Below are 12,208 nucleotides of genomic sequence, written 5' to 3'. Positions count from 1 at the left end.
TTTTTTTCCCTTTTCAATCTTGTCAATACTTGATGATTGGGGATTGATGTTTAGTGTGTCAATGGTGTGGGCAGTCAACAATTTAAAGTACAGCCATTTCTATACATATATATATATATGTCCACAGAAATGCAGGTGTAATGATGCTAAAATGACCCTAGATGTACGTGTGTGTGTGTGTGTGTGTGTGTGTGTGTGTGTGTGTGTGTGTGTGTGTGTGTGTGTGTGTGTGTGTGCATGTGCATGACTGTGTTTTTGTGTGTCTGTGTAGAATACAATACACTGATATCTTAACGACTATAGGCATTACATTACAAACGAGATACGGATGGAAAATGGGCATAAGATACAAGCTGCTTTAATGCATCTAATTCTTTTACCTGCATTTTCAAAAGAAACTACAATCAATATCAAAATGGCTTTACAGAGGCAAGATTTTTGAACTTCATTTATTTAAAATACTGAACATTTAATAATTTGAGAAATGCACATACTTTTCATAATTGGTAGAACCTATGAACTTTATTAATGTAGTCTATCAACATGATCATGAAATATAGTGCAACACAATACCTGCACTGTATGAAAGCTCAGCATACAATTGCCTAAGAAAGGGAAGAAAAAACGACTGGCACTGGAACAGCTGAAGTCAGTTAGGGACAGGTGCAAAAGGAAACAACCATAATGAACACACTTTAGAAAAATATTGAATATACACAATGAATCAAAAGAAGAGAGGGAAATGAAGTCTACAGTCCAGAAACAGCATAAGCGTGTTTATTACATGGATGGAGAGTTTTTTTAAGAACAGCGGGAATAGAATAGGCATCTCTACAATGAAAGGGGAAATCTGATGAACAGGAAAAACAGGAAAGTCATGAAAAAAGGAAATAAGAAAAAAACAGAGAAACAAGAAAGTAAATTTAAAGGGACTCCAGAAGAAAATGTAGTCAGAACTGAGAGAGAACTCCGAAGAGTCACAACAAGACAGAAAATAATGTATACACAAGAAAATGACTAAAAGCAGGAATGTATTTAAGAACAAAGGATTTCCTTTATGGCAAAGGAAGCTTTATGGACTACAGCAGTGAACAATTTTTGTGTGCAGACAGCATGCACCCTACCCATTTATTAAATTCTTTACCATATGATTAATATAGGCATATTGGTAATAATACTTCTGACAAATCACAGGTTCAGGATGAGTTTGCAAAGGTCACAGAGAAGTTGACTATGAGAGGTTATTCATTAAAAATATTGAAAGAGGCTGAGAGGAGGGCAGTAGCTAAGTTTTATGGATCTCATCATGAAACATATAGTGGTGGGGAAAATTCTTCAGTAGGATATAAAAATAGAATGTCCAAAGATAAATTTTTTTTTGTTAATAACACAGATTTTGGCCAATGTTAAACAGGACAGTGAGGTGGATGATTTATTTCCAGAAAGAATCATTTTTTCACATAATAGATTTTTTAATATAAAGGAGATTTTAAATCTCAGAACACACAAAAAATTAGAGGGAAAAATGTGTACTTACCCGTGTGGAAAGTGCAAATTATGTAAAAAAGCTAATAATCTTTCAGGCAGTATTATAAATGGGAAAAGGTACAAGTCATATGACTGCTTCAATTGCAATACATGTGGTGTTGTACACATTATAGGATGTGATTGTGAACCTTGCATGTGGTATATTGGTCAAACAAAGAGGATGGTAAAAAAGAGAATATTGGAACATCTGGGTGACATCAGAATTGGTAGATTAGAAAGTCGTATGGCTCACCATTTTCAGATGATTCATAAAGGTTATTCTGACAGTTTGATTTTTAGTGTATTGGCAAAACCACATAGTTTGCAAGGTACTGATATAATGAGAATATGATTAAAGATGGAAACTAAATATATAATCAATTTTCAAACATTATGGTCAAAGGGCTTGAATTTAGAACTTGATTTAAATGTGTATTTTTTTGTATTGCGTACAAAAAGTTTTTTTATGTTATGTAATAGTTTTTTGGATTTGGGAATGGTAAATGCATAAATTTGAATATAAATGAATAGGGGAATGTTTATTTATTTATTTATTTATTTAATCAACTTAAAGTTTAAAGAATATTCAATAGAACATTTTACAGAATATTCAAAGAATTATTTGTATAGTACTGCTTTCATGGGTTTATGAGTAGTTTTAGTAATGCAGGGGTTAATGTTTTTACTCACTGTGTTTTTCTGAATGTTTTGGTTATTTGGTGGGTTTTTAATGATTAGTAATTTAATGATTAGCAATTAACAGCAATTATGATGTAACTGAAATGTGTATAAATGAACTGATATCCCTAATGTGTATTATTCCCTGGAAGGCGTTTTAAGCCGAGGTACTAGGAAACATCAGTAAATTGTGGATATTCAAAATCGTGGCTCCTGAAGTGTTTTTCTTTTCTTTCTTTTTTTTTTTTTTTGTGGTGTGGTGTTTGTTTTTGGACAATGTCTTCTACTGGAGCCTCGGTTGGTGATAATGTGGCCGGCCCATCTTGTGAGTTGTTTCCAGGCACTATTGCTGAAGTGTAGAAAGAGAGAGATAAGAAGTTTGCAGTGAATGATCCATAGTTGCATGATAAAGGTGATCAGTTTTCTGGCAAATTTGAACAGTTGGAATGTTTCTTAACAAAGGAAATTTTGCTGTTCTATGATACCAGATTGCTGGAGAAGTATATTAGTTTGGACTTAACTCCACGGGGCCTTAGGGTTGATAAATTGCCTGCTTCAGGATTTCTGGAGGAAGATTTAGACTTATTGGAAGAGTGGAAGAACATCTCACTAGAATGTACAGCAGGGTGGCTGAAAGTGCTTATCAAAAAGAATAATCATGCTCATGAGAATATACGAAGCTCCGTATTACAGTTGCAGGAGGAGCTTAAGGTGGAATCACTGGTAAGCAATTATTCCTCCAGAATGCAGGACATTTATGCTCGTATTAATAAGTTTGAAGGAGAACTGATTGAATGGAAGAAAAACAAACTAGAGCGAGATGTAAGGGATTACACTATGTTTTTCTGAGTGTTTTGGTTATTATTAGTAATTTAATGATTGGCAATTAACAGCAATTATAATGTAATTGAAATGCGTATAAATGAACTGATTTCTTTGATGTGTATTATTCCCTGGAAGGCGTTCTAAGCCGAGGTACTAGGAAACATCAGTAAATTGTGGATATCCAAAATCGTGGCTCCTGAAGTGTTGTTCTTTTCTTTTTTTTGTGGTGTGGTGTTTGCTTTTGGACAATGGGCTACAAGAAAGCCAGCATCATCATAAACAAAGCAAAAGAGTGGACAGAGAACTGTTACAAAAATTATATTACACTTATGAGGTAAGATACTCTCTTCATAATAAGTTCACCATAACTGCATCGAAGAGTTTGATAAGTATCAATATAAAAATAAATGCAGCATTAAAAAGAACAAGTGTTAGAGGCACTAACATGCCTTGATACACTCATCTCTTATGAAGAGATCATCATGTGCGACATTAGATACAAAAGTAATCCAGTGCATAAAAATGGTAGCATAAAAATACAGTTGTTTGAAGTACTCACCAGTGCAGAAGATGCATGATTTAAATCTGTAGTCATTACTTGCAAGCACAACCAGGGACTTCAGACAGTTTCAGATATTTTCCAAAAAGTGAATGTAGCCCCCATTCCAACAATTAAATGGCTGTTTTAGCTGTCAACTGGACCCCAGGGGGGCAGTGGAAGTTAACTAGATTGCAGAGGGAGTGTTAAACCTTATTTTTGCAGTCCGTCCACAAACATGCTCATTACTACTTCCTCATTCTCTTCAATTACTCACTGTATACTCTGTGCAAGTTTAAGGAAGCAGAATAAACAACTGGATTTACCCCAACCCCCCTTCATCTTCACCAGATACAACACACATATTTTCACTGAGTTTAATCTTGAAAACCATATGAAAGAAAACACCAACTGCACAGTTCACTTTTCATATTTTTCAGGGAGCATATAAACATTTCATATATATGCTATTTTCCCATTAATAAAGAATTCACCAGATAAACCTTTTTCCTGAATACTAATCTACAAGTCCTCCATAGAAAACACATTTCTTTCATTTCTTTTATCATATCCTCCCATTGCATCATAACTATATCATTTTCCCCAGAAAAGACAACTCATTCACTGAAAAATACACACCTCCAATTTTCACCACATCACCTAAATCAGTGATGGAGAACCTATGACACACATATCAAAGGTGACACACCATGATGTTTTTGGTGACACACTGGGTTACCAAAGAAACTTAATGAACACCTGTCTGTTTTTTTTCCTGGATTATCTAGAAATAAAGGGATTTGTCCGTATGTCCAGAGTTTATGATGGAAACCCATGTATTTACATTGATAAAGGCTTAGGGACGAAACCAGTCTGTGGGCTGTGTTTTTGACTTTTTAATAAAGTCTTTTTTACTTCTCCAACTGTGCTGGTCTGGTAGTTTGGCTAGTTGAGATCCCCCAGGAAGATTGTACTGGGTTGAACGACGAGAGACTCTAGCACATTGAGACAGGTAGTATGGGTTGCCTGGGACTTGGATGGGGACTTATAGGTTGCAAGAACATGGCAGCAGACTCTGTTTATGGCAAATTGCACATATATGAGTTCCAGTGGGTGATACACTTTAACTAGTCTGGATGTGAGGTTGTATTTAACGTACACTGACAGTCCTCTACCTTTAGCTCCCTCCTGTGTGAAATCCTCAAATACAACCCACACCTCCCATTCCCCTCTTTATACATTTCTGTTGTCATACTTTTTCTTTATGTCATGCACAATTATCACATCTTGTCAGAAAACGTTTTACGTTCTCATTCCTCCACTTGTGAAGTTCTGAATTATGCAGTTTTCTTTTTAAAAGCAAGCCAAGGTTTTGAAAAATAAAGGTTTTCCGAGGTAATATGTTGTTTCTTTTTTCTATTTTACCAATAAACTTTTCTACACCTGAAGAGGTTTCAAGAAGTTACTTGACAAAATTCTTCCAACCCCAAATGTATCAAAATTCTTATGAGTTTTAAAATAAATCCTAATGGTAATATAATACTGTGAGTAATGCCATACCTTTTTGTAGTAGCATTTGTTTTGCTTCTTATTATCACCAGTCTTTTTTTAATCTGCTGCCCTTCTGCTCAGTTCATCTTTCAGCCTACTTTTTTTCCTCTTCATCTTTCCACCATAGAACCTTCCACCTTTTTTTGACTCACATCTCACATCTTCTTCTTCCTACATGTCTAATACCCCGACCCTTCCATGTCTATATGTATTTCTTATTTATTCGTTTCTAGACTTCATCTAATGAATATTTTTCTGTACTTTACCTTGTAGTGCCTCAATACCCTACCCCCATCCTCATACGTTTATCATTCTGTCCATCCCTTTCATGCATAAAAAATTGTTCTCTCCCCCTCATTTTCTCACTTTGTCTTTCTTCATTAATTTGTTAATAATCAAAGCAAAAATGCTCCTCATTTTTAAATTTCACTACAATATTGTTTACATTTTTTCTGGAATGTCTAAACTCCCCACACTGCCCAAACATTCTTTTTGTACAATCCTGGATTAAAAGTGATTCTTCTCCACAGAAAAAATATTCTTTTCTCAGCCCCCAAAACATATCTCTCCCTTTTTCCCCATTTATTACTATCCCATTAGGCACATGCTGCAACTTGTTATTCTCCGTTTTTAAAGTTAGATAAACGTCCCATTTCTCAGTCCATACTTTTTTGTCATCCAAAATTTTTTCAATATTATGCACATCCTGACATAAACTTAGAAAAACATTTTAATTAATTTTCTTCTATCCGAGTCATTCTAAAGTGTAACAACAGTTTTCTCTTAACTGTACATTTAAATTTTGACAAACATAGCCCTCCCAAGGAGATATGCAAGTGCTTCTGAAAGTATTTCACATAAAGGTTGACCTTCTACATGTATTAATGCACTAATCACAGACAAACTGAATCCTAAGGGCACAGCAGTAGTTTCTACAGCTCAGTAATTGTATATTTGCTGCTTGTACTTTGTTTTTACCCTCACCACAGGCCCTTTTCTCCAGCTTTCAACAGCTTCAATCTGTCTCCTCTGCACCTCCACATCTTTATCTTTCTGCAGTCTTTCAATGGAACCTGCTACTGCTGCTGCAAACCTTTTTACTCTGGAGCCACTGTGGTCAGTCTCTCTCTCTCTCTCTGTTTACCACTCTCTACTTCATCTTCCAGTAGCCAGACACAAAACACACCCTTAAAACCAGTTACTCCACCAGCCAGATCATCATCATCTTCTTTCGGCTGTTCCCGTTAGGGGTCACCACAGCAGATCACCTGTTTCCATTTCTTCCTGTCCTCTGCATCTTGCTCTGTCACACCAACCACCTGCATGTCCTCTTTCACCACATCCATAAACCTTATCTTAGGCCTTCCTCTTTTCCTGTTACCTGGTAGCTTCATCCTTAGCATCTTTTTCCCAGTATACTCAGCATCCCTCCTCAGCACATGTCCAAACCAACGTTGTGTGCCCTCTGGGCTTTGTCCAAACCTTCCAACCTGGGCTGACCCTCTAATATACTTATTCCTAATCCTGTCCACCCTTGTCACACCCAGTGCAAATCTTAACATCTTTAATTCTGCCACATCCAGCTCAAACTCCTGCCTTTTTGTCAATGCCACTGTCTCCAACCCATATAACATAACTGGTCTCACTACCCTCTTGTAGACCTTCCCTTTCACTCTTACAGGTACTGTCACAAATCACTCCTGACACTCTTCTCCACCCACTCCATCCTGCCTGTACTCTCTTCTTCACCTCTCTTCCACACTCACCGTTACTCTGAACTATTGACCCCAAGTTAAACTCATCCACCTTCGCCACCTCTACTCCTTGCATCCTCACCATTCCTCTATCCTCCCTCTCATTCACACACATATATTCTGTCTTATTCCTGCTGACCTTCATTCCTCTTCTCTCTAGAGCATACCTCCATCTCTCCAGGGTCTCCTCCACCTGTTCCCTACTCTCACTACAGATCACAATGTCATCTGCAAACATCATAGTCCACGGGGACTCCTGTCTGATCTCGTCTGTAAACCTGTCCATCACCATTGCAAATAAAAATGGGCTCAGAGCTGATCCTTGATGTAACCCCACCTCCACCTTAAATGCATCTGTCACTCCCACCGCAGACCTCACCGCTGTCACACTACCCTCGTATATATCCTGTACCATTCTTACATACTTCTCTGGCACTCCTGACTTCCTCATACAATACCACAACTCCTGTCTAGGCACCCTGTCGTATGCTTTCTCTAATTCTACAAACACACAATGCAACTCCTTCTGACATTCTCTGTACTTTTCCATCAACACTCTCAGAGCAAACATCGCATCTGTAGTGCTCTTTCCCGGCATGAAACCATACTGCTGATCACTAATCATCACGTCCCTTTTTAACCTTGCTTACATTACTCTTTCCCACAACTTCATGCTGTGACTGATCAATTTAATCCCTCTGTAGTTACTACAGCTCTGCACATCACCCTTATTCTTAAAAATCGGTACCAAAACACTTTTTCTCCATTCCTCAGGCATCCTCTCACTTTCCAAGATTTCATTAAACAATCTGGTTAAAAACTCCACTGCTATTTCACCTAAACACCTCCATGCTTCCACAGGTATGTCATCTGGGCCAACAGCCTTTCCATTCTTCATTCTCTTCATAGCTATCCTTACTTCCTCATTGCTAATCCATTGTACTTCATGATTCACTATCCCTACATCATCCAACCTTCTCTCCCTCTCATTCTCTTCATTCATCAGCCCCTCAAAGTACTCTTTCCATCTCCTCAACACACTCTCCTCGCTTGTGAGTATGTTTCCCTCATTATCCTTTATCACCTTTACCTGCTGCACATCTTTCCTAGCTCAGTCCCTCTGTCTAGCCAATCGGTACAGGTCCTTTTCTCCCTCCTTAGTGTCCAACCTTTCATACAACTCTTCATATGCCTTATCCTTAACCTTCTCCACCTCTCTATTTGCCATGCGCCTCATCTCCTTATACTTCTGTCTACTTTCTTCATCTCTCTGACAATCCCACTTCTTCTTTGCCAACCTCTTTCTCTGTATACTGTCCTGTACTTCCTCATTCCACCACCATGTCTCCTTATCGTCCTTCCTCTGTCCAGCTGTGATACCAAGCACCTTTCTAGCCGTCTCCCTTACTAGCTCTGCTGTAGTTACCCAGCTATTTGGTAACTCTTCACTGCCACCCAGTGCCTGTCTTAACTCATCCCTGAACTCCACCTCACAATTACCCTTCAATTTCCACCATTTGATCCTTGGTGCTGCCCTCACACTCCTCCTCCTCCTCTTAATCACCAACGTCATCCTACAAACCACCATCCTATGCTGCCTAACTACACTTTCTCCGGTCACCACTTTACAGTCTCCAATCTCCTTCAAACTGGCCCTCCTACATAAGATATAATCTACCAGCCAGATATACCCCATTATATCCACACCATTGTTTAAAGCATCCTTCTGTCTTTTTGTCATCTCTTCACTGCCAAATATTTTGGCCATTGCCATACTCCACTGCATAGCATCTGATTATTCTGGTCCTGCTTGTTCCATCATTTTTTGTCAGACATAGTCAACCAGACCACCTGATGCTATGACATTCACCTCCTTTAGAAATAACAGTTCCCATTTTCTCCTTCTCCAGCTCATTTCCACTCACAGCCACCATCTCAGATTCAGTGATCACTTCACAAAGAGACCTCAAAAGAGTAGGGGAAGTTCCCTGTTTCTGTGGCCAAATTTCTCTTAATCAATTGTGAATACCACCTCAGGTGTCCCCTGAAAATAGGACACTGACCGACTGAGACTAACCTGGCTAAATAATAAAAACTGTGCATGCATGCCACAGGAAGAGGTCTCAGTTAATAATACTTCTGTAGTGAAAACCCACACATAGCCAAGGACTGACAATCCATCTGTAAAATTTTGCAGATATGTGTACATGACCACAGGACACTGCCCCATGAAACCCATTGGTAGGTACCCCTTTAAAGAAGGCAGCTGAAGCCCCTAAGTAAGTAAGATCCAACATGACTAACAATGGACTTACTAATGGAAGCATACCACCACTAAGACAGACATACAACCAGTTCAGAATATTCTATTTACCCACAGGAGCTCTTAATTCAATCTGAAAAAATAAATAAATAAATAAACAAGTCATCTTATTTCAGGAAGGACAGCAATGCTCACACCTAAGCTGCAAATGTACATCTCAAATGCTATGCCTTTTAACTAAGATTGTATTTATTTTTATTTATTTTAGTTATCATTTGTTAGCTAGGTAACTGGTCAGTGCATTCTTTTTATTAGCTGCGACTTTAGAATGGTAAAAGTAAATATTTATTTTATACCTATATCTACAGCTATATTCATATGTACATTTATATTTATTTAAGCAATTCAACGTTTGAATCAGCCAACATGACTTTGGAAATAGAAGAAAACACACTTATTCAGAGAAAATTCACAAAAACATATAAAGGCAATGGTCAGAAGTTAAAAACTGAGCCCTTGACTGTGGAGGTATGAGGCAAAACTCTTACCACTGAGTTACAGCATTGCCCAAGATGGAAGTGGGGAGGGAGTGTCACAGACAAACAACAGTTCGGGGTAAATACTCAGGCAGTACAAAGAAGGAAAACAATAATTTGTCAACATGAAATTTATAGTGGCTTATAGAGAACTAACAGTTGCCTTAAGGGGCCATGAGGTGATGCAGTGGCAGTGCAGCTGAACTAATGCAGCCTCTTTTAATATACTTTGTGTCCTGTTTAATTAATTCTAGACACTGTACTAATTTAATCACATTCAGATCTGCTTATCATCTGAAGGCTATATCAACTCTCACGTGGTAATGGCATAGTATTTTGTGACAATTGATAGCAAAAAGCTATAGCCAAATATAAGTAAGTAAAATATTTGACTGTAGTATACATGTTTGCAAATAGCGACTGATGCACTGTTTAATGAGGAAGTAACAAATAGTAACAATATTTCAATCCTTTGGCAAACATTATTCTTTGATGTGCACTAGTGAAAAGTAAAAGCCAAATATAAGCAAGAGAAATACTTTATTTTCTGCAAATGGATTTTGGTGCACTGTTTAATGAAGATGCAACATATAGCGACATTTTTCTAGTGTGACAAATGTTACTTGTGATTCCCAAATACTGAGAATATATAGACAAATACAAGCAACATAAATATTTAAATTGATATTACATGCTTGCAAATATTATTTGGCGCACTGATTAATAAGGATACAGAGCAACATGGTCTTGTCAGTTTGATCATAGTCTTGTTTAAATGTTAAGTGTTATTCTGTGATACCCAAAAGTAAGAAGGAAAAGGCAAATATAAGCAAGAGAAATACTGGTATTTCACTTTACTATACTGGAACTACTCTTCAGTACTCTGTTCACTGGGGGAGCAGCAAACAGCAGCAGCAGCATAGTCTGGCTAATTTAACAAGAGTTGCTCTGTAAATCTTTACAGGGAGAAGTTACAGCTATGTATAGGAAAAAGGAGTATTCCTCTTTCTATTACATCTGTTGTCTGAGGCTTAAGTAATATAGCCTTGTATGAGATAAGCTGTGTGAGACTGACTTAATAAAGCCTCAAAATTCTAAGCAGTGCTGTGTGAGACACAGCTAACAGCTCAGAGATATTGTGTGCACAGTTGAATTAATACAAATGTGGGCAAGGAGACTGCTTTTTACCTGTGCCAGCTTGTAACATTTTGCATATGCTGCACTATTTAATGGAGAACCATATACAAAATGTATTATTTATTGTTTGCCAAATAATAAAGGCCATATAGCCAGATGTAGTGGTATGTGCTTAAATAATACTGTCTCTGCATAATTAATTAGCCTACAGCTGCTATTCTTTGTGAATTAGAATTAATACAGAAAACTGGGACACTTATCTTACTAAACAGAGGTAAACATTTTCGCTGAACTTAATCAGTGGGAAGCTGCATACAGTCTAGCAAATATGGAAAGAAGAACACAGAAGTTAGTGAAAAACACAGCTGCTGAATGAATACTCTGTTTAATTTTTTACAAAGGAAAAGCAAATGAAGTGTGTCACACAGAGAAGGAGGTTGGGCAGAGTAGGGATAGCAATAAACAGACACAAGGATAAAGAGAAAGGAAGATGAAAAGGAACAGGCTTTCTTCAGCGTTGGCTAAAATACAAGACCCATAGGGGTTGTCTCCCATGCTCAAAAGGAAATCTGAATGTCAGAAGCATAAGATTAGTTCAGAACTTACAAAATACAGAACAGTATTTCATTCTCCTACCAAGTGCATTATAATCATCATCACCATCTAACAGCTAATGACAGGAGAGTATAAATGAGTGCTCCCAAAACTTATCTATTTAATACACGACCATGTTACGATTTATCCCCACCTAAAGGATTCCTGTGTCAAGGCGTTTTTAAAAAGCTTTTAGGGCAAAGGTAACAACTGGCATCTCTTTGACTGTAATGTGTAATGGACCATCTGAACAGGATGATACCCTTTGGACTTTCAATAATGTAAACACATGCCCATTCCTGAGTCTGATATATCCAGTATCAGCATTTGAGGAGCAGAACAAAGCACAAAGGGTATGCATACATTCCTTAACAGCTAATATCCACCAATGGCATTGCCTGATCAGTTTCAGGTCAAGCAAAGCTTTCTGAATGGGTTCACAAATTCCTGAAATAATGATGAAGTTCAACAGGTGCAACTTGGCATTGTCACCATGCTTACTGACATGTGACTGAAAAGACTAAGTAAGGTCTAGCCATCCCAGATGGCCTGGCTATTAAGAAAGGCTATACGGCATCCCACCTGAACAGGTAAACAATCTCATGTAACCAGCTTAGATCAGAAAAGAGCTTCTAGACAGAAATGTAGAAGACAGCAAGAAAAATATCATCTGCAAGGAAGGATATAAATCTCACTTCTCTTTGTTGAAACTCAAAATCCAAACTTCAAAAAGACAATGACAATTTGTAATTACTTTAGCAACTGTTTTTGTGACTGCACACAACTAAGACAACTATGGTTAAGT

General features: G+C 37.6%; 1 protein-coding gene across 1 annotated transcript in view; it reads right to left on the bottom strand.

Annotated features, from left to right (window-relative positions):
• LOC122814986 (protein-methionine sulfoxide oxidase mical3a-like) overlaps positions 1-12,208 on the bottom strand; it is a 663,428-nt gene that overhangs the window by 395,564 nt on the left and 255,656 nt on the right. The gene's annotated exons all lie outside the window — the stretch shown is intronic.

This window comes from Protopterus annectens, chromosome 11.part0 (genome assembly GCF_019279795.1).
Source record: "Protopterus annectens isolate FY-2018-M chromosome 11.part0, PAN1.0, whole genome shotgun sequence".
NCBI lineage: Eukaryota > Metazoa > Chordata > Ceratodontiformes > Protopteridae > Protopterus > Protopterus annectens.
This window is presented reverse-complemented; position numbering and strand designations above follow the sequence as displayed.